Genomic DNA, 25,369 nt, shown 5'->3' with positions numbered 1-25,369 from the left:
TGAACAGTTAAAAGTAAGATACAGATTAGCTGGAGCACAGTTTTAGAAGATCTAAATTAGGTGGAGTAAGGTCACAGATTTTCTTAAATTGCTCCAGTGGCGCAATCGGTCAGCGCGCGGTACTTATAAGACAGTACGTAGCAGAGCAATGCCGAGGTTGTGAGTTCGAGCCTCACCTGGAGCAAGGTTTTAGAAGGGGAGACTCATTTCAGTAGCAATGGAGTTCAGTGCTGAGCGTATGTAATCCGTTGATAATATTGAAATTAGGTGGAGCCAGGTTTCAGAAACCAAGATCTGTTTCAGTATGAAACAATGAAGTTGTTGAGTTTGATAATCGGTTGCTACTAAGGTTCAGGTTAGGTGGAGTAAGGTCAGAGATTTTCAGAATCTGCTCCAGTGGCGCAATCGGTCAGCGCTGTGGTACTTATAAGACAGTACGTAGCAGAGCAATGCCGAGGTTGTGAGTTCGAGCCTCACCTGGAGCAAGATTTTAGAAGGTGAGACTCATTTCAGTAGCAATGGAGTTCAGTGCTGAGCGTATGTAATCTGTTGATAATATTGAAAGGTGGAGCGAGGTTTCAGAAACCAAGATCTGTTGAGAGTCAATTCAGCAGCAATATAGTTCAATGCTTAACGTACGTAATCGATTGACAATAATATTCAAATTAGATTGAGCAAGGTGTCAGAAGATGAGAGTCTTTACAGTAGCAATGGGATTCAAAGCTTAATGTAGATAATGGGTTAAAAATAAGATTGAAATTAGGTGGAGTAAGGTTTCAGAAACCAAGAACTGTTTCATTAACAATATAGTTCAAAGCCTAGTATGGATGAACAGTTAAAAGTAAGATACAGATTAGCTGGAGCACAGTTTTAGAAGATCTAAATTAGGTGGAGTAAGGTCACAGATTTTCTTAAATTGCTCCAGTGGCGTAATCGGTCAGCAGTGGTACTTATAAGACAGACACGTAGCAGAGCAATGCCGAGGTTGTGAGTTCGAGCCTCACCTGGAGCAAGGTTTTAGAAGGTGAAACTCATTTCAGTAGCAATGGAGTTCAGTGCTGAGCATATGTAATCCGTTGATAATATTGAAATTAGGTGGAGCCAGGTTTCAGAAACCAAGATCTGTTTCAGTATGAAACAATGAAGTTGTTGAGTTTGATAATCGGTTGCTACTAAGGTTCAGGTTAGGTGGAGTAAGGTCAGAGAGTTGTCAGAATCTGCTCCAGTGGCGCAATCGGTCAGCGCGTATGCGGTACTTATAAGACAGTACGTAGCAGAGCAATGCCGAGGTTGTGAGTTCGAGCCTCACCTGGAGCAGGGTTTTTAGAAGGTGAGACTCATTTCAGTAGCAATGGAGTTCAATGCTAAACGTATGTAATCCGTTGATAATATTGAAAGGTGGAGCGAGGTTTCAGAAACCAAGATCTGTTGAGAGTCAATTCAGCAGCAATATAGTTCAATGCTTAACGTACGTAATCGATTGACAATAAGATTCAAATTAGATTGAGCAAGGTGTCAGAAGATGAGAGTCTTTACAGTAGCAATGGGATTGAAAGCTTAATGTAGATAATGGGTTAAAAATAAGATTGAAATTAGGTGGAGTAAGGTTTCAGAAACCAAGAACTGTTTCATTAACAATATAGTTCAAAGCCTAGTATGGATGAACAGTTAAAAGTAAGATACAGATTAGCTGGAGCACAGTTTTAGAAGATCTAAATTAGGTGGAGTAAGGTTTCAGAAGATGAGAGTCAATTCAGTAGCAATGTAGTTCAAAGCATAACGCAGATAACTGGTTGAAAATGAGATTCAAAATAGGTGGAGTAAGGTCACAGATTTTCTTAAATTGCTCCAGTGGCGCAATCGGTCAGCGCGCGGTACTTATAAGACAGTACGTAGCAGAGCAATGCCGAGGTTGTGAGTTCGAGCCTCATCTGGAGCAAGGTTTTAGAAGGTGAGAGTCATTTCAGTAGCAATGGAGTTCATTGCTGAGCGTATGTAATCCGTTGATAACATTGAAAGGTGGAGCGAGGTTTCAGAAACCAAGATCTGTTGAGAGTCAATTCAGCAGCAATATAGTTCAATGCTTAACGTACGTAATCGATTGACAATAAGATTCAAATTAGATTGAGCAAGGTGTCAGAAGATGAGAGTCTTTACAGTAGCAATGGGATTCAAAGCTTAATGTAGATAATGGGTTAAAAATAAGATTGAAATTAGGTGGAGTAAGGTTTCAGAAACCAAGAACTGTTTCATTAACAATATAGTTCAAAGCCTAGTATGGATGAACAGTTAAAAGTAAGATACAGATTAGCTGGAGCACAGTTTTAGAAGATCTAAATTAGGTGGAGTAAGGTCACAGATTTTCTTAAATTGCTCCAGTGGCGCAATCGGTCAGTGCGCGGTACTTATAAGACAGTACGTAGCAGAGCAATGTCGAGGTTGTGAGTTCGAGCCTCACCTGGAGCAAGGTTTTAGAAGGTGAAACTCATTTCAGTAGCAATGGAGTTCAGTGCTGAGCATATGTAATCCGTTGATAATATTGAAATTAGGTGGAGCCAGGTTTCAGAAACCAAGATCTGTTTCAGTATGAAACAACGAAGTTGTTGAGTTTGATAATCGGTTGCTACTAAGGTTCAGGTTAGGTGGAGTAAGGTCAGAGATTTTCAGAATCTGCTCCAGTGGTGCAATCGGTCAGCGCGCGGTACTTATAAGACAGTACGTAGCAGAGCAATGCCGAGGTTGTGAGTTCGAGCCTCACCTGGAGCAAGATTTTAGAAGGTGAGACTCATTTCAGTAGCAATGGAGTTCAGTGCTGAGCGTACGTAATCCTTTGATAATATTGAAAGGTGGAGCGAGGTTTCAGAAACCAAGATCTGTTTCAGTATGAAACAACGAAGTTGTTGAGTTTGATAATCGGTTGCTACTAAGGTTCAGGTTAGGTGGAGTAAGGTCAGAGATTTTCAGAATCTGCTCCAGTGGCGCAATCGGTCAGCGCGCGGTACTTATAAGACAGTACGTAGCAGAGCAATGCCGAGGTTGTGAGTTCGAGCCTCACCTGGAGCAAGATTTTAGAAGGTGAGACTCATTTCAGTAGCAATGGAGTTCAGTGCTGAGCGTATGTAATCTGTTGATAATATTGAAAGGTGGAGCGAGGTTTCAGAAACCAAGATCTGTTGAGAGTCAATTCAGCAGCAATATAGTTCAATGCTTAACGTACGTAATCGATTGACAATAAGATTCAAATTAGATTGAGCAAGGTGTCAGAAGATGAGAGTCTTTACAGTAGCAATGGGATTCAAAGCTTAATGTAGATAATGGGTTAAAAATAAGATTGAAATTAGGTGGAGTAAGGTTTCAGAAACCAAGAACTGTTTCATTAACAATATAGTTCAAAGCCTAGTATGGATGAACAGTTAAAAGTAAGATACAGATTAGCTGGAGCACAGTTTTAGAAGATCTAAATTAGGTGGAGTAAGGTTTCAGAAGATGAGAGTCAATTCAGTAGCAATGTAGTTCAAAGCATAACGCAGATAACTGGTTGAAAATGAGATTCAAAATAGGTGGAGTAAGGTCACAGATTTTCTTGAATTGCTCCAGTGGCGCAATCGGTCAGCGCGGTACTTATAAGACAGTACGTAGCAGAGCAATGCCGAGGTTGTGAGTTCGAGCCTCATCTGGAGCAAGGTTTTAGAAGGTGAGAGTCATTTCAGTAGCAATGGAGTTCATTGCTGAGCGTATGTAATCCGTTGATAACATTGAAAGGTGGAGCGAGGTTTCAGAAACCAAGATCTGTTGAGAGTCAATTCAGCAGCAATATAGTTCAATGCTTAACGTACGTAATCGATTGACAATAAGATTCAAATTAGATTGAGCAAGGTGTCAGAAGATGAGAGTCTTTACAGTAGCAGTGGGATTCAAAGCTTAATGTAGATAATGGGTTAAAAATAAGATTGAAATTAGGTGGAGTAAGGTTTCAGAAACCAAGAACTGTTTCATTAACAATATAGTTCAAAGCCTAGTATGGATGAACAGTTAAAAGTAAGATACAGATTAGCTGGAGCACAGTTTTAGAAGATCTAAATTAGGTGGAGTAAGGTCACAGATTTTCTTAAATTGCTCCAGTGGCGCAATCGGTCAGTGCGGTACTTATAAGACATACGTAGCAGAGCAATGCCGAGGTTGTGAGTTCGAGCCTCACCTGGAGCAAGGTTTTAGAAGGTGAAACTCATTTCAGTAGCAATGGAGTTCAGTGCTGAGCATATGTAATCCGTTGATAATATTGAAATTAGGTGGAGCCAGGTTTCAGAAACCAAGATCTGTTTCAGTATGAAACAAGCGAAGTTGTTGAGTTTTATAATCAGGTTGCTACTAAGGTTCAGGTTAGGTGGAGTAAGGTCAGAGATTTTCAGAATCTGCTCCAGTGGTGCAATCGGTCAGCGCGCGGTACTTATAAGACAGTACGTAGCAGAGCAATGCCGAGGTTGTGAGTTCGAGCCTCACCTGGAGCAAGATTTTAGAAGGTGAGACTCATTTCAGTAGCAATGGAGTTCAGTGCTGAGCGTATGTAATCCTTTGATAATATTGAAAAGGTGGAGCGAGGTTTCAGAAACCAAGATCTGTTTTCAGTATGAAACAACGAAGTTGTTGAGTTTGATAATCGGTTGCTACTAAGGTTCAGGTTAGGTGGAGTAAGGTCAGAGATTTTCAGAATCTGCTCCAGTGGCGCAATCGGTCAGCGCAGTACTTATAAGACAGTACATAGCAGAGCAATGCCGAGGTTGTGAGTTCGAGCCTCACCTGGAGCAAGATTTTAGAAGGTGAGACTCATTTCAGTAGCAATGGAGTTCAGTGCTGAGCGTATGTAATCTGTTGATAATATTGAAAGGTGGAGCGAGGTTTCAGAAACCAAGATCTGTTGAGAGTCAATTCAGCAGCAATATAGTTCAATGCTTAACGTACGTAATCGATTGACAATAAGATTCAAATTAGATTGAGCAAGGTGTCAGAAGATGAGAGTCTTTACAGTAGCAATGGGATTCAAAGCTTAATGTAGATAATGGGTTAAAAATAAGATTGAAATTAGGTGGAGTAAGGTTTCAGAAACCAAGAACTGTTTCATTAACAATATAGTTCAAAGCCTAGTATGGATGAACAGTTAAAAGTAAGATACAGATTAGCTGGAGCACAGTCTTAGAAGATCTAAATTAGGTGGAGTAAGGTCACAGATTTTCTTAAATTGCACCAGTGGCGCAATCGGTCAGCGCGCGGTACTTATAAGACAGTACGTAGCAGAGCAATGCCGAGGTTGTGAGTTCGAGCCTCACCTGGAGCAAGGTTTTAGAAGGTGAAACTCATTTCAGTAGCAATGGAGTTCAGTGCTGAGCATATGTAATCCGTTGATAATATTGAAATTAGGTGGAGCCAGGTTTCAGAAACCAAGATCTGTTTCAGTATGAAACAATGAAGTTGTTGAGTTTGATAATCGGTTGCTACTACGGTTCAGGTTAGGTGGAGTAAGGTCAGAGGTTTTCAGAATCTGCTCCAGTGGCGCAATCGGTCAGTGCGGTACTTATAAGACAGTACGTAGCAGAGCAATGCCGAGGTTGTGAGTTCGAGCCTCACCTGGAGCAAGATTTTAGAAGGGGAGACTCATTTCAGTAGCAATGGAGTTCAGTGCTGAGCGTATGTAATCTGTTGATAATATTGAAAGGTGGAGCGAGGTTTCAGAAACCAAGATCTGTTGAGAGTCAATTCAGCAGCAATATAGTTCAATGCTTAACGTACGTAATCGATTGACAATAAGATTCAAATTAGATTGAGCAAGGTGTCAGAAGATGAGAGTCTTTACAGTAGCAATGGGATTCAAAGCTTAATGTAGATAATGGGTTAAAAATAAGATTGAAATTAGGTGGAGTAAGGTTTCAGAAACCAAGAACTGTTTCATTAACAATATAGTTCAAAGCCTAGTATGGATGAACAGTTAAAAGTAAGATACAGATTAGCTGGAGCACAGTTTTAGAAGATCTAAATTAGGTGGAGTAAGGTTTCAGAAGATGAGAGTCAATTCAGTAGCAATGTAGTTCAAAGCATAACGCAGATAACTGGTTGAAAATGAGATTCAAAATAGGTGGAGTAAGGTCACAGATTTTCTTAAATTGCTCCAGTGGCGCAATCGGTCAGCGCGCGGTACTTATAAGACAGTACGTAGCAGAGCAATGCCGAGGTTGTGAGTTCGAGCCTCATCTGGAGCAAGGTTTTAGAAGGTGAGAGTCATTTCAGTAGCAATGGAGTTCATTGCTGAGCGTATGTAATCCGTTGATAACATTGAAAGGTGGAGCGAGGTTTCAGAAACCAAGATCTGGTGAGAGTCAATTCAGCAGCAATATAGTTCAATGCTTAACGTACGTAATCGATTGACAATAAGATTCAAATTAGATTGAGCAAGGTGTCAGAAGATGAGAGTCTTTACAGTAGCAGTGGGATTCAAAGCTTAATGTAGATAATGGGTTAAAAATAAGATTGAAATTAGGTGGAGTAAGGTTTCAGAAACCAAGAACTGTTTCATTAACAATATAGTTCAAAGCCTAGTATGGATGAACAGTTAAAAGTAAGATACAGATTAGCTGGAGCACAGTTTTAGAAGATCTAAATTAGGTGGAGTAAGGTCACAGATTTTCTTAAATTGCTCCAGTGGCGCAATCGGTCAGTGCGCGGTACTTATAAGACAGTACGTAGCAGAGCAATGCCGAGGTTGTGAGTTCGAGCCTCACCTGGAGCAAGGTTTTAGAAGGTGAAACTCATTTCAGTAGCAATGGAGTTCAGTGCTGAGCATATGTAATCCGTTGATAATATTGAAATTAGGTGGAGCCAGGTTTCAGAAACCAAGATCTGTTTCAGTATGAAACAACGAAGTTGTTGAGTTTGATAATCGGTTGCTACTAAGGTTCAGGTTAGGTGGAGTAAGGTCAGAGATTTTCAGAATCTGCTCCAGTGGCGCAATCGGTCAGCGCGCGGTACTTATAAGACAGTACATAGCAGAGCAATGCCGAGGTTGTGAGTTCGAGCCTCACCTGGAGCAAGATTTTAGAAGGTGAGACTCATTTCAGTAGCAATGGAGTTCAGTGCTGAGCGTATGTAATCTGTTGATAATATTGAAAGGTGGAGCGAGGTTTCAGAAACCAAGATCTGTTGAGAGTCAATTCAGCAGCAATATAGTTCAATGCTTAACGTACGTAATCGATTGACAATAAGATTCAAATTAGATTGAGCAAGGTGTCAGAAGATGAGAGTCTTTACAGTAGCAATGGGATTCAAAGCTTAATGTAGATAATGGGTTAAAAATAAGATTGAAATTAGGTGGAGTAAGGTTTCAGAAACCAAGAACTGTTTCATTAACAATATAGTTCAAAGCCTAGTATGGATGAACAGTTAAAAGTAAGATACAGATTAGCTGGAGCACAGTCTTAGAAGATCTAAATTAGGTGGAGTAAGGTCACAGGTTTTCTTAAATTGCTCCAGTGGCGCAATCGGTCAGCGCGCGGTACTTATAAGACAGTACGTAGCAGAGCAATGCCGAGGTTGTGAGTTCGAGCCTCACCTGGAGCAAGATTTTAGAAGGTGAGACTCATTTCAGTAGCAATGGAGTTCAGTGCTGAGCGTACGTAATCCTTTGATAATATTGAAAGGTGGAGCGAGGTTTCAGAAACCAAGATCTGTTTCAGTATGAAACAACGAAGTTGTTGAGTTTGATAATCGGTTGCTACTAAGGTTCAGGTTACGTGGAGTAAGGTCAGAGGTTTTCAGAATCTGCTCCAGTGGCGCAATCGGTCAGCGCGCGGTACTTATAAGACAGTACATAGCAGAGCAATGCCGAGGTTGTGAGTTCGAGCCTCACCTGGAGCAAGATTTTAGAAGGTGAGACTCATTTCAGTAGCAATGGAGTTCAGTGCTGAGCGCATGTAATCTGTTGATAATATTGAAAGGTGGAGCGAGGTTTCAGAAACCAAGATCTGTTGAGAGTCAATTCAGCAGCAATATAGTTCAATGCTTAACGTACGTAATCGATTGACAATAAGATTCAAATTAGATTGAGCAAGGTGTCAGAAGATGAGAGTCTTTACAGTAGCAGTGGGATTCAAAGCTTAATGTAGATAATGGGTTAAAAATAAGATTGAAATTAGGTGGAGTAAGGTTTCAGAAACCAAGAACTGTTTCATTAACAATATAGTTCAAAGCCTAGTATGGATGAACAGTTAAAAGTAAGATACAGATTAGCTGGAGCACAGTTTTAGAAGATCTAAATTAGGTGGAGTAAGGTCACAGATTTTCTTAAATTGCTCCAGTGGCGCAATCGGTCAGTGCGCGGTACTTATAAGACAGTACGTAGCAGAGCAATGCCGAGGTTGTGAGTTCGAGCCTCACCTGGAGCAAGATTTTAGAAGGTGAGACTCATTTCAGTAGCAATGGAGTTCAGTGCTGAGCGTATGTAATCCTTTGATAATATTGAAAGGTGGAGCGAGGTTTCAGAAACCAAGATCTGTTTCAGTATGAAACAATGAAGTTGTTGATTTTGATAATCGGTTGCTACTAAGGTTCAGGTTAGGTGGAGTAAGGTCAGAGATTTTCAGAATCTGCTCCAGTGGCGCAATCGGTCAGCGCGCGGTACTTATAAGACAGTACATAGCAGAGCAATGCCGAGGTTGTGAGTTCGAGCCTCACCTGGAGCAAGATTTTAGAAGGTGAGACTCATTTCAGTAGCAATGGAGTTCAGTGCTGAGCGCATGTAATCTGTTGATAATATTGAAAGGTGGAGCGAGGTTTCAGAAACCAAGATCTGTTGAGAGTCAATTCAGCAGCAATATAGTTCAATGCTTAACGTACGTAATCGATTGACAATAAGATTCAAATTAGATTGAGCAAGGTGTCAGAAGATGAGAGTCTTTACAGTAGCAATGGGATTGAAAGCTTAATGTAGATAATGGGTTAAAAATAAGATTGAAATTAGGTGGAGTAAGGTTTCAGAAACCAAGAACTGTTTCATTAACAATATAGTTCAAAGCCTAGTATGGATGAACAGTTAAAAGTAAGATACAGATTAGCTGGAGCACAGTTTTAGAAGATCTAAATTAGGTGGAGTAAGGTTTCAGAAGATGAGAGTCAATTCAGTAGCAATGTAGTTCAAAGCATAACGCAGATAACTGGTTGAAAATGAGATTCAAAATAGGTGGCGTAAGGTCACAGATTTTCTTAAATTGCTCCAGTGGTGCAATCGGTCAGTCAGCGCGCGGTACTTATAAGACAGTACGTAGCAGAGCAATGCCGAGGTTGTGAGTTCGAGCCTCACCTGGAGCAAGGTTTTAGAAAGTGAGACTCATTTCAGTAGCAATGTAGTTCAGTGCTGAGCGTATGTAATCCGTTGGTAATATTGAAATTAGGTGGAGCCAGGTTTCAGAAACCAAGATCTGTTTCAGTATGAAACAATGAAGTTGTTGAGTTTGATAATCGGTTGCTACTAAGGTTCAGGTTAGGTGGAGTAAGGTCAGAGGTTTTCAGAATCTGCTCCAGTGGCGCAATCGGTCAGCGCGCGGTACTTATAAGACAGTACGAAGCAGAGCAATGCCGAGGTTGTGAGTTCGAGCCTCACCTGGAGCAAGATTTTAGAAGGGGAGACTCATTTCAGTAGCAATGGAGTTCAGTGCTGAGCGTATGTAATCTGTTGATAATATTGAAAGGTGGAGCGAGGTTTCAGAAACCAAGATCTGTTGAGAGTCAATTCAGCAGCAATATAGTTCAATGCTTAACGTACGTAATCGATTGACAATAAGATTCAAATTAGATTGAGCAAGGTGTCAGAAGATGAGAGTCTTTACAGTAGCAATGGGATTCAAAGCTTAATGTAGATAATGGGTTAAAAATAAGATTGAAATTAGGTGGAGTAAGGTTTCAGAAACCAAGAACTGTTTCATTAACAATATAGTTCAAAGCCTAGTATGGATGAACAGTTAAAAGTAAGATACAGATTAGCTGGAGCACAGTTTTAGAAGATCTAAATTAGGTGGAGTAAGGTTTCAGAAGATGAGAGTCAATTCAGTAGCAATGTAGTTCAAAGCATAACGCAGATAACTGGTTGAAAATGAGATTCAAAATAGGTGGCGTAAGGTCACAGATTTTCTTAAATTGCTCCAGTGGTGCAATCGGTCAGTCAGCGCGCGGTACTTATAAGACAGTACGTAGCAGAGCAATGCCGAGGTTGTGAGTTCGAGCCTCACCTGGAGCAAGGTTTTAGTAGGTCAGGCTCATTTCAGTAGCAATGTAGTTCAGTGCTGAGCGTATGTAATCTGTTGATAATATTGAAAGGTGGAGCGAGGTTTCAGAAACCAAGATCTGGTGAGAGTCAATTCAGCAGCAATATAGTTCAATGCTTAACGTACGTAATCGATTGACAATAAGATTCAAATTAGATTGAGCAAGGTGTCAGAAGATGAGAGTCTTTACAGTAGCAATGGGATTCAAAGCTTAATGTAGATAATGGGCTAAAAATAAGATTGAAATTAGGTGGAGTAAGGTTTCAGAAACCAAGAACTGTTTCATTAACAATATAGTTCAAAGCCTAGTATGGATGAACAGTTAAAAGTAAGATACAGATTAGCTGGAGCACAGTTTTAAAAGATCTAAATTAGGTGGAGTAAGGTCACAGATTTTCAGAATCTGCTCCAGTGGCGCAATCGGTCAGCGCGCGGTACTTATAAGACAGTATGTAGCAGAGCAATGCCGAGGTTGTGAGTTCGAGCCTCACCTGGAGCAAGGTTTTAGAAAGTGAGACTCATTTCAGTAGCAATGTAGTTCAGTGCTGAGCGTATGTAATCCGTTGGTATTATTGAAATTAGGTGGAGCCAGGTTTCAGAAACCAAGATCTGTTTCAGTATGAAACAATGAAGTTGTTGAGTTTGATAATCGGTTGCTAAGAAGGTTCAGTTTAGGTGGAGTAAGGTCAGAGAATGTCAGAATCTGCTCTAGTGGCGCAATCGGTCAGCGCGCGGTACTTATAAGACAGTACGTAGCAGAGCAATGCCGAGGTTGTGAGTTCGAGCCTCACCTGGAGCAGGGTTTTAGAAGGTGAGACTCATTTCAGTAGCAATGGAGTTCAATGCTAAACGTATGTAATCCGTTGATAATATTGAAAGGTGGAGCGAGGTTTCAGAAACCAAGTTCTGGTGAGAGTCAATTCAGCAGCAATATAGTTCAATGCTTAACGTACGTAATCGATTGACAATAAGATTCAAATTAGATTGAGCAAGGTGTCAGAAGATGAGAGTCTTTACAGTAGCAATGGGATTCAAAGCTTAATGTAGATAATGGGTTAAAAATAAGATTGAAATTAGGTGGAGTAAGGTTTCAGAAACCAAGAACTGTTTCATTAACAATATAGTTCAAAGCCTAGTATGGATGAACAGTTAAAAGTAAGATACAGATTAGCTGGAGCACAGTTTTAGAAGATCTAAATTAGGTGGAGTAAGGTCACAGATTTTCTTAAATTGCTCCAGTGGCGCAATCGGTCAGCGCGCGGTACTTATAAGACAGTACGTAGCAGAGCAATGCCGAGGTTGTGAGTTCGAGCCTCACCTGGAGCAAGGTTTTAGAAGGTGAAACTCATTTCAGTAGCAATGGAGTTCAGTGCTGAGCATATGTAATCCGTTGATAATATTGAAATTAGGTGGAGCCAGGTTTCAGAAACCAAGATCTGTTTCAGTATGAAACAATGAAGTTGTTGAGTTTGATAATCGGTTGCTACTAAGGTTCAGGTTAGGTGGAGTAAGGTCAGAGAGTGTCAGAATCTGCTCCAGTGGCGCAATCGGTCAGCGCGCGGTACTTATAAGACAGTACGTAGCAGAGCAATGCCGAGGTTGTGAGTTCGAGCCTCACCTGGAGCAGGGTTTTAGAAGGTGAGACTCATTTCAGTAGCAATGGAGTTCAATGCTAAACGTATGTAATCCGTTGATAATATTGAAAGGTGGAGCGAGGTTTCAGAAACCAAGATCTGTTGAGAGTCAATTCAGCAGCAATATAGTTCAATGCTTAACGTACGTAATCGATTGACAATAAGATTCAAATTAGATTGAGCAAGGTGTCAGAAGATGAGAGTCTTTACAGTAGCAATGGGATTCAAAGCTTAATGTAGATAATGGGTTAAAAATAAGATTGAAATTAGGTGGAGTAAGGTTTCAGAAACCAAGAACTGTTTCATTAACAATATAGTTCAAAGCCTAGTATGGATGAACAGTTAAAAGTAAGATACAGATTAGCTGGAGCACAGTTTTAGAAGATCTAAATTAGGTGGAGTAAGGTTTCAGAAGATGAGAGTCAATTCAGTAGCAATGTAGTTCAAAGCATAACGCAGATAACTGGTTGAAAATGAGATTCAAAATAGGTGGAGTAAGGTCACAGATTTTCTTAAATTGCTCCAGTGGCGCAATCGGTCAGCGCGTGGTACTTATAAGACAGTACGTAGCAGAGCAATGCCGAGGTTGTGAGTTCGAGCCTCATCTGGAGCAAGGTTTTAGAAGGTGAGAGTCATTTCAGTAGCAATGGAGTTCATTGCTGAGCGTATGTAATCCGTTGATAATATTGAAAGGTGGAGCGAGGTTTCAGAAACCAAGATCTGTTTCAGTATGAAACAACGAAGTTGTTGAGTTTGATAATCGGTTGCTACTAAGGTTCAGGTTAGGTGGAGTAAGGTCAGAGATTTTCAGAATCTGCTCCAGTGGCGCAATCGGTCAGCGCGCGGTACTTATAAGACAGTACGTAGCAGAGCAATGCCGAGGTTGTGAGTTCGAGCCTCACCTGGAGCAAGATTTTAGAAGGTGAGACTCATTTCAGTAGCAATGGAGTTCAGTGCTGAGCGTATGTAATCTGTTGATAATATTGAAAGGTGGAGCGAGGTTTCAGAAACCAAGATCTGTTGAGAGTCAATTCAGCAGCAATATAGTTCAATGCTTAACGTACGTAATCGATTGACAATAAGATTCAAATTAGATTGAGCAAGGTGTCAGAAGATGAGAGTCTTTACAGTAGCAATGGGATTCAAAGCTTAATGTAGATAATGGGTTAAAAATAAGATTGAAATTAGGTGGAGTAAGGTTTCAGAAACCAAGAACTGTTTCATTAACAATATAGTTCAAAGCCTAGTATGGATGAACAGTTAAAAGTAAGATACAGATTAGCTGGAGCACAGTTTTAGAAGATCTAAATTAGGTGGAGTAAGGTCACAGATTTTCTTAAATTGCTCCAGTGGCGCTAATCGGTCAGTGGCGGTACTTATAAGACAGTGCGTAGCAGAGCAATGCCGAGGTTGTGAGTTCGAGCCTCACCTGGAGCAAGATTTTAGAAGGTGAGACTCATTTCAGTAGCAATGGAGTTCAGTGCTGAGCGTATGTAATCTGTTGATAATATTGAAAGGTGGAGCGAGGTTTCAGAAACCAAGATCTGGTGAGAGTCAATTCAGCAGCAATATAGTTCAATGCTTAACGTACGTAATCGATTGACAATAAGATTCAAATTAGATTGAGCAAGGTGTCAGAAGATGAGAGTCTTTACAGTAGCAATGGGATTCAAAGCTTAATGTAGATAATGGGTTAAAAATAAGATTGAAATTAGGTGGAGTAAGGTTTCAGAAACCAAGAACTGTTTCATTAACAATATAGTTCAAAGCCTAGTATGGATGAACAGTTAAAAGTAAGATACAGATTAGCTGGAGCACAGTTTTAGAAGATCTAAATTAGGTGGAGTAAGGTCACAGATTTTCTTAAATTGCTCCAGTGGCGCAATCGGTCAGTGTTGAAAATGGTACTTATAAGACAGTACGTAGCAGAGCAATGCCGAGGTTGTGAGTTCGAGCCTCACCTGGAGCAGGGTTTTAGAAGGTGAGACTCATTTCAGTAGCAATGGAGTTCAATGCTAAACGTATGTAATCCGTTGATAATATTGAAAGGTGGAGCGAGGTTTCAGAAACCAAGTTCTGGTGAAGTCAAGTTCTGGTGAGAGTCAATTCAGCAGCAATATAGTTCAATGCTTAACGTACGTAATCGATTGACAATAAGATTCAAATTAGATTGAGCAAGGTGTCAGAAGATGAGAGTCTTTACAGTAGCAATGGGATTCAAAGCTTAATGTAGATAATGGGTTAAAAATAAGATTGAAATTAGGTGGAGTAAGGTTTCAGAAACCAAGAACTGTTTCATTAACAATATAGTTCAAAGCCTAGTATGGATGAACAGTTAAAAGTAAGATACAGATTAGCTGGAGCACAGTTTTAGAAGATCTAAATTAGGTGGAGTAAGGTTTCAGAAGATGAGAGTCAATTCAGTAGCAATGTAGTTCAAAGCATAACGCAGATAACTGGTTGAAAATGAGATTCAAAATAGGTGGAGTAAGGTCACAGATTTTCTTAAATTGCTCCAGTGGCGCAATCGGTCAGCGCGCGGTACTTATAAGACAGTACGTAGCAGAGCAATGCCGAGGTTGTGAGTTCGAGCCTCACCTGGAGCAAGGTTTTAGAAAGTGAGACTCATTTCAGTAGCAATGTAGTTCAGTGCTGAGCGTATGTAATCCGTTGGTAATATTGAAATTAGGTGGAGCCAGGTTTCAGAAACCAAGATCTGTTTCAGTATGAAACAATGAAGTTGTTGAGTTTGATAATCGGTTGAAAAAAAGGTTCAGTTTAGGTGGAGTAAGGTCAGAGATTGTCAGAATCTGCTCCAGTGGCGCAATCGGTCAGCGCGCGGTACTTATAAGACAGTACGTAGCAGAGCAATGCCGAGGTTGTGAGTTCGAGCCTCACCTGGAGCAAGATTTTAGAAGGTGAGACTCATTTCAGTAGCAATGGAGTTCAGTGCTGAGCGTATGTAATCCGTTGATAATATTGAAAGGTGGAGCGAGGTTTCAGAAACCAAGATCTGGTGAGAGTAAATTCAGCAGCAATATAGTTCAATGCTTAACGACGTAATCGATTGACAATAAGATTCAAATTAGATTGAGCAAGGTGTCAGAAGATGAGAGTCATTACAGTAGCAATGGGATTCAAAGCTTAATGTAGATAATGGGTTAAAAATAAGATTGAAATTAGGTGGAGTAAGGTTTCAGAAACCAAGAACTGTTTCATTAACAATATATAGTTCAAAGCCTAGTATGGATGAACAGTTAAAAGTAAGATACAGATTAGCTGGAGCACAGTTTTAGAAGATCTAAATTAGGTGGAGTAAGGTTTCAGAAGATGAGAGTCAATTCAGTAGCAATGTAGTTCAAAGCATAACGCAGATAACTGGTTGAAAATGAGATTCAAAATAGGTGGAGTGAGGTCACAGATTTTCTTAAATTGCTCCAGTGGCGCAATCGGTCAGCGCACGGTATTTATAAGACAGTACGTAGCAGAGCAATGCTGAGGTTGTGAGTTCGAGCCTCACCTGGAGCAAGGTTTTAGAAGGTGAAACTCATTTCAGTAGCAATGGAGTTCAGTGCTGAGCATATGTAATCCGTTGATAATATTGAAATTAGGTGGAGCCAGGTTTCAGAAACCAAGATCTGTTTCAGTATGAAACAATGAAGTTGTTGAGTTTGATAATCGGTTGCTAAGAAGGTTCAGGTTAGGTGGAGTAAGGTCTGAGATTTTCAGAATCTGCTCCAGTGGCGCAATCGGTCAGCGCGGTACTTATAAGACAGTATGTAGCAGAGCAATGCCGAGGTTGTGAGTTCGAGCCTCACCTGGAGCAAGATTTTAGAAGGTGAGACTCATTTCAGTAGCAATGGAGTTCAGTGCTGAGCGTATGTAATCCGTTGATAATATTGAAAGGTGGAGCGAGGTTTCAGAAACCAAGATCTGGTGAGAGTCAATTCAGCAGCAATATAGTTCAATGCTTAACGTCACGTAATCGATTGACAATAAGATTCAAATTAGATTGAGCAAGGTGTCAGAAGATGAGAGTCATTACAGTAGCAATGGAATTCAAAGCTTAATGTAGATAATGGGTTAAAAATAAGATTGAAATTAGGTGGAGTAAGGTTTCAGAAACCAAGATCTGTTTCATTTACAATGGAGTTCAAAGCCTAGCATAGATGAACGGTTAAAAGTAAGTTTCAAATGAGCTATTAGCTAGTCACCTATTTTGTGTGTTTAGGCTATACATTGCTCTCTTCCTGCTCCAGTCGTCGAATCTGATCCAAATCCCACTCCAGTCCATGAGTCCACTCCACCTCCACCTCCCTAGTAATCTGATTCTGCTTGAACTCTCTATTTGTCCTGTTATAGTGTTATTCTATTATCCTATTTCATCCACAAAGGCCATTGTTAACCTCTCTTATTTTTGAATTCTAAATCTCTTGAAACTCTAAAACATAAAAACACATATATAAGAGTGTGTTTGGCACTGTGTCAGAAATGGAGAATCTATCGCTATTCATCTGTTGTTCTTTTTTTTTAGTCAACAGTCACCAGATATAAAAAACTACAGTCTGAAACCTTTCAAATGATATAACCTGTTAAGATTACTTTAGGTTTAGACCAAAATATCATCATTAAAAAAAGTGTGGGGAAGTGGCAGTCAAAAATAGTGGTTAAAACATTTTTCAAATCCTAAATTACGATATTTATTCTTTGAAATGTGTGAAAAGTACAGATATTAGAAGGGTATTGATTTTATGTTTTTTATGTCATAATTGTTTTGTGGAATTACATTGAAATCCAAAATAGGTCAAATTGTCCTGGGCTATACAGGAAATGACCTGTTTTCGAGCCGTACATGAGGGTTAAAACAACATGGACTAGAATGGCTTTCTGAAAACCGAGTTGATTTTACACTTAATAAACTTCTTTTTCATGAGGTAAGGTAAAGAGAGCTTTGTTATATTATACGTTACCATTGAGAAATTTTGTTATAAGCTTTTCTTTAAGACCCTGAAGAATCTGATGTCCTCTTTAACATTAAAGACAGATTCAGATGTGCATAATCAGTTAGAAGAAAGTTGACACGGTGTTGTGAAAGGTGAGTCTAATTTAAAACAAGCTTACTATTAAATGTTAAAATTTGGTGGTAATCTTCCATGAAGTTGGACTTTCTCGTGCCTAATCTCAAAAGTGACCAATCTGGTTTGACTTTCTTACACAGTGTTTTGTCATTTGTCCATTAAGTCGGTCAGTGCATGGTACTTATAAGTTTTTCTCACCTTGAGCAATGTTTTAGAAATACTGAGACATAATTGTAGTAAAAGAGTTAAAAGAGTTTGTGAAGGATTGGATGGTCATTATAATTTAGAAAGAAGGTAAAGAAGGGAATAATGTAAAAGACTAATCTAACTATTGACTTATCTGTAGTTGACACATGTAGTTGATACATAAGGTATTATAAGGCATGTGAGACTGAAGCAGAGTCTGAATCCATTTGCAAAAGTTTATTGAAACTGTTCCACAAAACAACAGGGTAGCACAAGCATGGTCACAGGCAAAGAGATCAAAAACAGAGAATCAGTCCAACCATGCATCAAATAAAGGGGCAATGCAAAAGAGAAATCCAAAAACAGGCAAAAGATCCAAAATACAAAATAGGCAGCCAAAAACAGGCAAACAAATCCAAACAGTAATCCAATAAAACAGGCAAACAAACAAGATAACAGAAAGAACACTTTGTATTACTGGCAATATTTTGCATGGAGCACATGGTTAGCCAGGAAGATAAAGCTACCAAACGCCAAACAGTAGCAGATGGAGAGCTGGTGGCTAGAACTCTGGTCAGGACTCCCTCTGCTGGCCTGGCATTACAGGTACCACTTTCCGGGACATATTTTGCACAGGATTGCTAAATTGCCTAAAATAAGCAGGTGTTAGTTGATTGCACTCTACCCATTGTTCATTGTGTGAACTCAAAGTATGACAAGACCTATTGCAGTGCAGTGCAGATGGCTCCATGCTTTTCAATCACTCTTTTGGTACTTTATGTCATACAAGGATCGGCATAGGCAGAGCAATTTAGAAATCTTGCACAGAATATGTACCTGGTAAGTGGCACATTACTCTGATCACATTACTTTAACATTTGTTGATTTCAACATTTTCCAATAAAAACCATAAGCTTAGGAGACCAGCTTTGAACAGTGCTGTCTGTTTAGCATTCTATACAATGTTCTACATTTATGAAATGCATTTTAATGTCTTTGGGGATACACAGAGAGACAACATATTTTTTATGTGCCATCTTCGTAATTCAATAGAAATATCTATATTTACAATATAAATATTGCTTTCTGTGATCAGCTCTTCAATGAGATTCGATTTTTCTGCCAAGGACAGGACACCGTGGAGACCAGGTAATTTAAGTGTGACATTTGGTATTCTGTTTTAATGCATTTGTTCCAAGTTTAGCTTCAGGATGGACAGGGATACATGAAATATTTGATTGGACTCAGTTCCACGTTAGTCCATAATGTGCTTCACCTGCTTTACCTTCTCAACACACACACATACTCTTTAGCATCATTTTCATCAAAACCACTAACAACATTAATTTCTTGGACTCAAGGGTATTGATTCTGGCTTGCTCAGGCACTTACAAGGATTCTTCAGATAAAATTAGGGGACTGACCTCAACATGGTACTCTTTCAGATGGTGAACTGCAATTTATAATAGACATATATTATCAGACTTTAAATATGCTGGATTTACTATATTTACTTAAAAACTAGAAACTAAAAGGTGGTTTGCTCTTTAGTGAGTAAGTAGTCATTTGCTTGAAGAATTCATCAAATAAGTATTTGAATAAGTCAATACATGTTTAAACAGCCTTTTACTTGGAATCCTAAACAAACTTTGCAAAAAGCGCCTTAATAAAATTCTTTTTTAGTGTGCATTTGGATTTAAGGGTATTGATTCTACATGTACTGTCCTGTTTAAATGCTTTATATGGCACAGGTTCTGTTGGCCGTTCAACTACATTAAAACCAAATAGAGATAAATTGTCATAGCAGACAGACTCTTCACCTCCAGGAAATTCAGTGGCTCCGTCCTGAAACATATGAATTTCATATTTCATTGATTAAATTTTTTTATATCTCATATTTTGGTTAAGAATTTGACCTAAACTTACAGCTCCCCTGACTTTTTCCCAGTATGTCAGCATTTTTCATTTAGCATACTATTTGGTCACATTTATGACAAGTACATGTGAATATATTTAGACAAGATTTTCACAATCTATAATTAAGTTCCTTTTTTTATAAATGAGAAACTTGTTTGCTTAAGCCATGTTGTTTTGGCAGTAAATGGACTCTTCTAAGAAGAACTGTTGTGTTGCCACATTCAATGTTCCAACACCTAAAAAATGTTGTTTGATTTTTGCATGTCTCTTTGTACAAGCTTTACTCATTCCACATGAATTAAGTGGTTTTGCCATTACCTATTATATAATTTGTTAGTAAAATAATCCAGGATATAAATGAATTTAAAGTGCACACAAGCAAGTTAGTATGGGTGGGGTTATTCATGTATTCAGTTGCTCTGCTCTGGCAGCTCTCAGTGTAGTACCAATATGAACTATGATCTTAAATATGAAATATGATCTTACTGATGTATTACATTCCAGACAGCTATAGTTATGTAACATACAGCTAAATAATGGAATAATAACTTTTCAGGTTACATTAAGCACATATATACAATTCGGTTTCATTTTAAAGAGCATGTTGCTTGTCCACGTTTCATGTAAAATGAATGCTTGCAACACACTTATATTATTAAACAACATGAAGCAAAGGTGGGACTGTTTTTGTTCAATGGGAATTGGCTGGATGGTGAAAAGTGGTGTTACATATTAAAGAAGCAGACCAAATGCTTACTGAGCTTGTTAAAAAAGTGCTCTAAATTACTACTTGGCTATTGACTTACGTTATTAAAAAGGGTCAATTTTTATTGGATATTGACTTTAAGCCTCTCAAAGTTCAGATTTTTCTCTCCCCTGTGATTTCATGCTAAATCTGTTGCTTTCTAAAATTGAAAATGTCAGATTCGTGCAGTGGGGCTGGTTAAATGTCACTCCAAATTTTTCCAGTGACACATTGGGGTCTGCTGAGGATGATGAAATAAAAAGGGGCCACTCAGGACTAGTGGTCTTTTGGTTGTCTAGCTTATTGGAGTCATAGAGCTGTCTGGATGGATCAAAAAAGATGCATCTTCAGTGATAACAAGTGTACAAACAAGACTGTGATGTGGCTGAATTATTGGATTACAATACAAATGACTATGTTGATTACTACAGTCCTGGTGCCATGTGACATACCCCATTGAGTCAATTAAGATAAACTATATTAATATAACATACAGTTCAGTGCTTCAAGAGATGGGAATTTGTGGTCATATTTGCATAAGATAATTGCTTGATATAGGAAGGATGAAATTAGACATTTAATGAACTGTAGGCGGACATTAGGCCAGTGTTAGAGTCACATAGTTTCATGCATCATTGGATTAAATCGGTAAACAAATAATGGGATCTGCTATAAAACATTAAAAAAATCCTTAAAATAGAAAATAACTTAATATTTCAAAATAATAATGCCATATTTCATTTTGAGTTAATGCTATAACAAGAGTTAACAGGTAAATTTCTGGTGGCATGTAAGATCAATTTTTCTTCTTTTCTATAGTGTTAAATTAAGAATGTGTGCTGGTCTTGTTGTTGAAGGGGTTTGATAGCAGCATTGCAATGCAGGTGGGAAGCTAACAACAAATATTGATCCGAGCTGACAGATTGTTTCCTTGTGACACATTGCTGCATCCTATCACCCTTGCAATCATGCACACACATACACAAACAATTAAAGGGCTTCCTTCTTAAAGCTCTACATATGGCTCACTCCATGAATAGGGTACATATGAAAGCCTGAAACTCTTAATATTTCCCATCTCAAACGATCAAAGAGAGGAGGTGGCTGAAGTAATGGTACATAGTTTAAATATTGGTTATCATTATATAATATTTAATATATATATATATATATATATATATATATATATATATATATATATATATATATATGAATGCCTTTAATAGTTGACTAACCATTGACCTTTAATAGTTGACTAACCAAAATGTTAGTAGTCATTTAGTTGCAGACAAATCAATAATTAATTAAATATTCACGTTGCAGAAGTCACACAGATCATTAACTGCTGGTCCATGTGGTAGCATATTGAGTGAATAAGGTTCAGAAGTCTGGGGGCTTATGATTGCCTTTGGCCATCAGGAGCACTGGGACATTCCTTTCGAGTTGTGGGTCGATTTGAAATTTCTTATTAATTTATTTTAAAATCCATATGTCATTTATTATATATATATATATATATATATATATATATATATATATATATATATATATATATATATATATATATATATAAAACACACTGGAGATTAATTAATTTTAATTGTTAGATATGGTTGAGAATGTCCATTTAATTGAGTGATACAGATATTTAATCTGTTTAAAACTAACCACTTTAAGCTAAAAGATTAAATATTCAGTGAACCCTGTACTAAACAAACAAGCAATCAAGCAAATAAATAAATAAATCCTAAGGGATTTATAAATCCTAAAAAAGGGCTTTGATGCAGCAACATGGTTGTCCTATTCTGGTCATGATTTAGTTATTTATTTATTTGTTCATTCTTTCCCCTCTTTCTCTGTCTTCTTTTTAACCTTTTGGGGATGCCAGCTGGGGTGAGTTTGCTGCCAGAGCATCACAATCCCTGAGGAATTAGTGCTCATGCAGGCAAAGCATGGCTGCATTTTGAATTGACTAGTGCATGCTTAAAATACCAAAAGCATAGTACACACACACACACACACACACACACACACACACACACACATTTAATAACACACTAAAATGACATCTGAACTGACAGACTTAAAATAACAAAATCCATTGTCCAGCCTCTGCATGCAGTGAAATTATAATAGTACCTACACTTTGTGTAATATATATATATAACATTAGAACTGTAATTATTTGTTTATGCCCAGATTTAGATCAGTAAAATTTTTATTTTGATATCTGCATAGGCGCACACCTTTAAACCGTTAAATTAATTTCCTTGAGATGTTCCACAGATTTTTTTGTGCATGTTGCCACCCTATAAAGTAAATTGTCAAAACTGCTGTTTATCAACACTGAATTGAGAAGAATACCCTTTTGTTTGAAATATGACACATGACTTGTCAGAAACTTTTCACAACACTGCAACATATAAAACATTATACTTTTGACGCTTCTTCATTTAATACATTATTGGGGTGTTCTTGTGTTTAACAACTACTGCAAAATATAATGATACTGAACTATTAACTGGAAGACAGAGTTTAGAAAAACTTTCTGGCAGGTGCAAAATCTGCTAGAGAAACACAGTTGACTCATTTGACTCCAAACTTGAATAAAATCTTCTATTCAGACAACCTGCCCATTAAATCTGTCCTATTATAAGTGTACAGAGAGAAAGTTGTGTTGAGATGCTTATGAGCGAGTTACCATGGAATATGCTTACATTATATTTGCCTACCTTTCATCCATTTCATCCATATTTGATGTCATATCATTAAATTCATACATCACATTAGTTGCCCTTATAAACTCATTACAGTATTTCCAGTTGAATTTGCATGCTTATTGCAAATCTCTCTGGCTGCTTCTACAGAGAATCTCATTTCCACTTTCCCTTCATGAAGCTGGAAGAGTCACAAGCTCATTGCCCTTACTGAATATGTAATTAAGCACATGTGCAGAAGTAAAGATATGATGATGGTTTTTCGTTTGGGCAGAGGAGGGATAGGCTGTGGGCTATAAAATGTTGCTTACTCGTGCCTGTGAATCTGCACTGGACATGGACATTAAAGAAACACAGTGGCATTCTCCAAGGTCTTTAGTCCTTATTAATGTAGAGTGAATCTTCAGGCTATTACTCTTTCTGATCGGTTTCCTTGTTTTTACTAATTATCTAGTTGGAGGGAGGATCATTACATTAAATGAAATGGTCTGTAAATGTGCCAGTGATAGTAAGGATGCAAAGATTTAAGGTGGGTGCAATTTGAAAGTAAGTTTAATATGAGACACTTTTTCCTTAACTTATTTTTTTCACACAGAACAATTTTTAGAAAGGTTACCTGTCAATTTAACATCTACTTGTCTCAAAACTGAAGATAAAAAGATGATTAAATGCTGTGAAAGAACATTGTTCATTGCTAGTTCAAAATAGCTAAATCATAAACATGACAATGTTAACAAATTAAACCATTCATTGTAAAGTTCTTTTTCCCCAGAAAACCCTGTTGATTGAAATATTTCCCACATATGGAAGATATAATAAAAACTAATGAACTGGTCTCAGAGCATCCTTAAATTCTCTTAATTGTGAACGTCAAACAGTTAAGAAAGTCAAAGGTTTATTTTTGTCATGGTTATGAGGATGCCCCCAGCTTCAGGGCAGGATCTTAGAAGTGATTGAACAGCCCAATTATGTTTGACTGTTTCTCAGTGCTTCTCTTGCCTTTGGGATCCAATCACCACAACAATCACATCCATCACAGACCTCAGACAACCTCCAGACTGGGCATTACCTGAAGACAATTTGATAAGGTCAGCCAGCTCAGTCATTTGTTTGCATGTGTGTGTGATTAGAGTCAGGTGAATGGAAAATTCTTGAAATGTCTCATGTTTTGAGCTCTAATTCATCACAAATAATACACTGAGAAAACATTCATTTCCGCTTTTAATGATCTGACTAATACAAATTAAGTCACAAGAAAAAAATATATATATTCACTTATTTGTAGAACACACTCATTACATTTTAGTGCACTAATGGGCTGGCAGAAATTAATTATCAAACATCACAAGCTTTATCAACATTTAAAGTGTGATGTATAAGAAACGCTTTTTGAACAATTTACTATTCAGCATTATTCCCCCATTAAAGTCAATACATCATACCAATCAGTCTTAATTAGGGAAATAAAAACAAGACACATCAACACCAACACTATTCAATACTAGTCAAATTCAGTAAACTTCAGTTAACTGCAATACTAACGTATTTATTTTTTTACACCACAAGTTAACGTTGACTGTGGGATGTACATTATATTGATTTCTTCAACATCAATTCAGGTGAGTTTTGAGTTGTTTTATGTGATTCATGACACTATGAGCATGGAGGCACAGTTTAAAGGCATGTAAACTGTGAATCTGATTACTACTGATCTAAAACACTGTAAAGTCAGTTTAGCGCCATAAAAATACCAGGCTTACATAGGAAAAGTATTGATTTGAGGGCAACAACAGTAAAATTACAATAAAACAGTCATAGCAATGATGATGTGCCACATGGCTCTCACTCACCCCAGAGAGCCATCAAGCAAACCTTTCTTACTGCATTGGTCTTGTTTTCTTTACAATCTCTGCAGGTGGTCCTCATACCATTCTCTTTTTTTTCTTTTTATGTCGCTTGTTGTACCCTTATAGCCCTGGCCATCATACCTACTCCTTTTCCATTCAGTATACTTCAACACACTGGTCTACCATGCCACTCAAGTGCTCAGCTTCCTCCCTGCTGTGAATATCAACTATGTTCTCTAGAGTTGCCTCATGATGGTTCATGTGGGTGGATTTCAACAAGACAGCACCAAAATATGGGCCATATATATATCCAGTCATATCAGGAGCCTAACAAAAGCTTTATTTTAAATGGATCTGGTCAAATCACATGACCAGATGAATATTACTTACTTTATCTTACTTTGTTTAAGAATCCTCTCTTAAAAAATGCTGGTTTTAATACAATCCAGTACTGTGTGAAAATGTATAAACCCAGAGATTGAGTTGTTTTGATCCAGCGGTTTGGTTACTGTCAAGGAGGTTGGGTTAAAAATGAGACTGTCCATATTTTACCCAGTGCTTGATTGTATTTAATTAAATTAAATTAATTGTGACCAGTTAATGGCATAGGTAACTGAATATTGCTACGTGTAAAATACATCCACACCACTAGGTGTCAGGTGGACTTTTTAGCCTTTTTACTGTCATTTTATATTAACACGATTTAATGAAAAATCAGTTATCAATAGGGCAACATGAACTTCCTAATCATACTCATCCTCACCTCTAAGGCACAAGAAAAAAGCAGCAGTCTTGAATTTACCATTTTCTTTGGTATTATCACATTACATTATTCATTATTATCCATTATATTATTATTATCATTGTCACAGACCCATTCATAGACCATTCATCTCTTTCTAAATGGTTCCCTTTCACTTGTGTTTGATATAAAGCTCATC

At 38.1% G+C, this 25,369-nt stretch overlaps 30 non-coding genes across 30 annotated transcripts; all 30 read left to right on the top strand.

Annotated features, from left to right (window-relative positions):
- The first annotated feature begins 90 nt into the window (after positions 1-90).
- trnai-uau lies at positions 91-184 on the top strand. Its single transcript has 2 exons — positions 91-128; positions 149-184. It is a non-coding gene; the product is annotated as a tRNA-Ile (tRNA).
- Positions 185-390: 206 nt separating this feature from the next.
- Positions 391-485, top strand: trnai-uau. Its single transcript has 2 exons — positions 391-429; positions 450-485. It is a non-coding gene; the product is annotated as a tRNA-Ile (tRNA).
- Positions 486-1,219: 734 nt separating this feature from the next.
- Positions 1,220-1,317, top strand: trnai-uau. The gene is made up of 2 exons: positions 1,220-1,261; positions 1,282-1,317. It is a non-coding gene; the product is annotated as a tRNA-Ile (tRNA).
- A 528-nt stretch (positions 1,318-1,845) lies between these two features.
- Positions 1,846-1,939, top strand: trnai-uau. The gene is made up of 2 exons: positions 1,846-1,883; positions 1,904-1,939. It is a non-coding gene; the product is annotated as a tRNA-Ile (tRNA).
- A 433-nt stretch (positions 1,940-2,372) lies between these two features.
- Positions 2,373-2,466, top strand: trnai-uau. Its single transcript has 2 exons — positions 2,373-2,410; positions 2,431-2,466. It is a non-coding gene; the product is annotated as a tRNA-Ile (tRNA).
- A 206-nt stretch (positions 2,467-2,672) lies between these two features.
- trnai-uau lies at positions 2,673-2,766 on the top strand. The gene is made up of 2 exons: positions 2,673-2,710; positions 2,731-2,766. It is a non-coding gene; the product is annotated as a tRNA-Ile (tRNA).
- A 203-nt stretch (positions 2,767-2,969) lies between these two features.
- trnai-uau lies at positions 2,970-3,063 on the top strand. The gene is made up of 2 exons: positions 2,970-3,007; positions 3,028-3,063. It is a non-coding gene; the product is annotated as a tRNA-Ile (tRNA).
- A 1,351-nt stretch (positions 3,064-4,414) lies between these two features.
- Positions 4,415-4,508, top strand: trnai-uau. Its single transcript has 2 exons — positions 4,415-4,452; positions 4,473-4,508. It is a non-coding gene; the product is annotated as a tRNA-Ile (tRNA).
- Positions 4,509-4,713: 205 nt separating this feature from the next.
- trnai-uau lies at positions 4,714-4,805 on the top strand. Its single transcript has 2 exons — positions 4,714-4,749; positions 4,770-4,805. It is a non-coding gene; the product is annotated as a tRNA-Ile (tRNA).
- Positions 4,806-5,238: 433 nt separating this feature from the next.
- Positions 5,239-5,332, top strand: trnai-uau. Its single transcript has 2 exons — positions 5,239-5,276; positions 5,297-5,332. It is a non-coding gene; the product is annotated as a tRNA-Ile (tRNA).
- Positions 5,333-6,157: 825 nt separating this feature from the next.
- Positions 6,158-6,251, top strand: trnai-uau. Its single transcript has 2 exons — positions 6,158-6,195; positions 6,216-6,251. It is a non-coding gene; the product is annotated as a tRNA-Ile (tRNA).
- A 433-nt stretch (positions 6,252-6,684) lies between these two features.
- Positions 6,685-6,778, top strand: trnai-uau. Its single transcript has 2 exons — positions 6,685-6,722; positions 6,743-6,778. It is a non-coding gene; the product is annotated as a tRNA-Ile (tRNA).
- Positions 6,779-6,984: 206 nt separating this feature from the next.
- trnai-uau lies at positions 6,985-7,078 on the top strand. The gene is made up of 2 exons: positions 6,985-7,022; positions 7,043-7,078. It is a non-coding gene; the product is annotated as a tRNA-Ile (tRNA).
- A 433-nt stretch (positions 7,079-7,511) lies between these two features.
- On the top strand, positions 7,512-7,605 carry trnai-uau. Its single transcript has 2 exons — positions 7,512-7,549; positions 7,570-7,605. It is a non-coding gene; the product is annotated as a tRNA-Ile (tRNA).
- Positions 7,606-7,808: 203 nt separating this feature from the next.
- On the top strand, positions 7,809-7,902 carry trnai-uau. The gene is made up of 2 exons: positions 7,809-7,846; positions 7,867-7,902. It is a non-coding gene; the product is annotated as a tRNA-Ile (tRNA).
- Positions 7,903-8,335: 433 nt separating this feature from the next.
- On the top strand, positions 8,336-8,429 carry trnai-uau. The gene is made up of 2 exons: positions 8,336-8,373; positions 8,394-8,429. It is a non-coding gene; the product is annotated as a tRNA-Ile (tRNA).
- A 203-nt stretch (positions 8,430-8,632) lies between these two features.
- trnai-uau lies at positions 8,633-8,726 on the top strand. Its single transcript has 2 exons — positions 8,633-8,670; positions 8,691-8,726. It is a non-coding gene; the product is annotated as a tRNA-Ile (tRNA).
- Positions 8,727-9,253: 527 nt separating this feature from the next.
- On the top strand, positions 9,254-9,351 carry trnai-uau. Its single transcript has 2 exons — positions 9,254-9,295; positions 9,316-9,351. It is a non-coding gene; the product is annotated as a tRNA-Ile (tRNA).
- A 206-nt stretch (positions 9,352-9,557) lies between these two features.
- Positions 9,558-9,651, top strand: trnai-uau. The gene is made up of 2 exons: positions 9,558-9,595; positions 9,616-9,651. It is a non-coding gene; the product is annotated as a tRNA-Ile (tRNA).
- A 527-nt stretch (positions 9,652-10,178) lies between these two features.
- trnai-uau lies at positions 10,179-10,276 on the top strand. The gene is made up of 2 exons: positions 10,179-10,220; positions 10,241-10,276. It is a non-coding gene; the product is annotated as a tRNA-Ile (tRNA).
- Positions 10,277-10,709: 433 nt separating this feature from the next.
- trnai-uau lies at positions 10,710-10,803 on the top strand. Its single transcript has 2 exons — positions 10,710-10,747; positions 10,768-10,803. It is a non-coding gene; the product is annotated as a tRNA-Ile (tRNA).
- Positions 10,804-11,009: 206 nt separating this feature from the next.
- Positions 11,010-11,103, top strand: trnai-uau. The gene is made up of 2 exons: positions 11,010-11,047; positions 11,068-11,103. It is a non-coding gene; the product is annotated as a tRNA-Ile (tRNA).
- Positions 11,104-11,536: 433 nt separating this feature from the next.
- Positions 11,537-11,630, top strand: trnai-uau. The gene is made up of 2 exons: positions 11,537-11,574; positions 11,595-11,630. It is a non-coding gene; the product is annotated as a tRNA-Ile (tRNA).
- Positions 11,631-11,836: 206 nt separating this feature from the next.
- On the top strand, positions 11,837-11,930 carry trnai-uau. Its single transcript has 2 exons — positions 11,837-11,874; positions 11,895-11,930. It is a non-coding gene; the product is annotated as a tRNA-Ile (tRNA).
- A 527-nt stretch (positions 11,931-12,457) lies between these two features.
- On the top strand, positions 12,458-12,551 carry trnai-uau. Its single transcript has 2 exons — positions 12,458-12,495; positions 12,516-12,551. It is a non-coding gene; the product is annotated as a tRNA-Ile (tRNA).
- A 203-nt stretch (positions 12,552-12,754) lies between these two features.
- trnai-uau lies at positions 12,755-12,848 on the top strand. Its single transcript has 2 exons — positions 12,755-12,792; positions 12,813-12,848. It is a non-coding gene; the product is annotated as a tRNA-Ile (tRNA).
- Positions 12,849-14,450: 1,602 nt separating this feature from the next.
- On the top strand, positions 14,451-14,544 carry trnai-uau. Its single transcript has 2 exons — positions 14,451-14,488; positions 14,509-14,544. It is a non-coding gene; the product is annotated as a tRNA-Ile (tRNA).
- Positions 14,545-14,750: 206 nt separating this feature from the next.
- trnai-uau lies at positions 14,751-14,844 on the top strand. Its single transcript has 2 exons — positions 14,751-14,788; positions 14,809-14,844. It is a non-coding gene; the product is annotated as a tRNA-Ile (tRNA).
- Positions 14,845-15,372: 528 nt separating this feature from the next.
- Positions 15,373-15,466, top strand: trnai-uau. The gene is made up of 2 exons: positions 15,373-15,410; positions 15,431-15,466. It is a non-coding gene; the product is annotated as a tRNA-Ile (tRNA).
- A 206-nt stretch (positions 15,467-15,672) lies between these two features.
- Positions 15,673-15,764, top strand: trnai-uau. The gene is made up of 2 exons: positions 15,673-15,708; positions 15,729-15,764. It is a non-coding gene; the product is annotated as a tRNA-Ile (tRNA).
- Positions 15,765-25,369: the final 9,605 nt, after the last annotated feature.

Source organism: Puntigrus tetrazona, chromosome 23 (assembly GCF_018831695.1).
Source record: "Puntigrus tetrazona isolate hp1 chromosome 23, ASM1883169v1, whole genome shotgun sequence".
In the NCBI taxonomy this organism is placed as follows: domain Eukaryota; kingdom Metazoa; phylum Chordata; class Actinopteri; order Cypriniformes; family Cyprinidae; genus Puntigrus; species Puntigrus tetrazona.
This window is presented reverse-complemented; position numbering and strand designations above follow the sequence as displayed.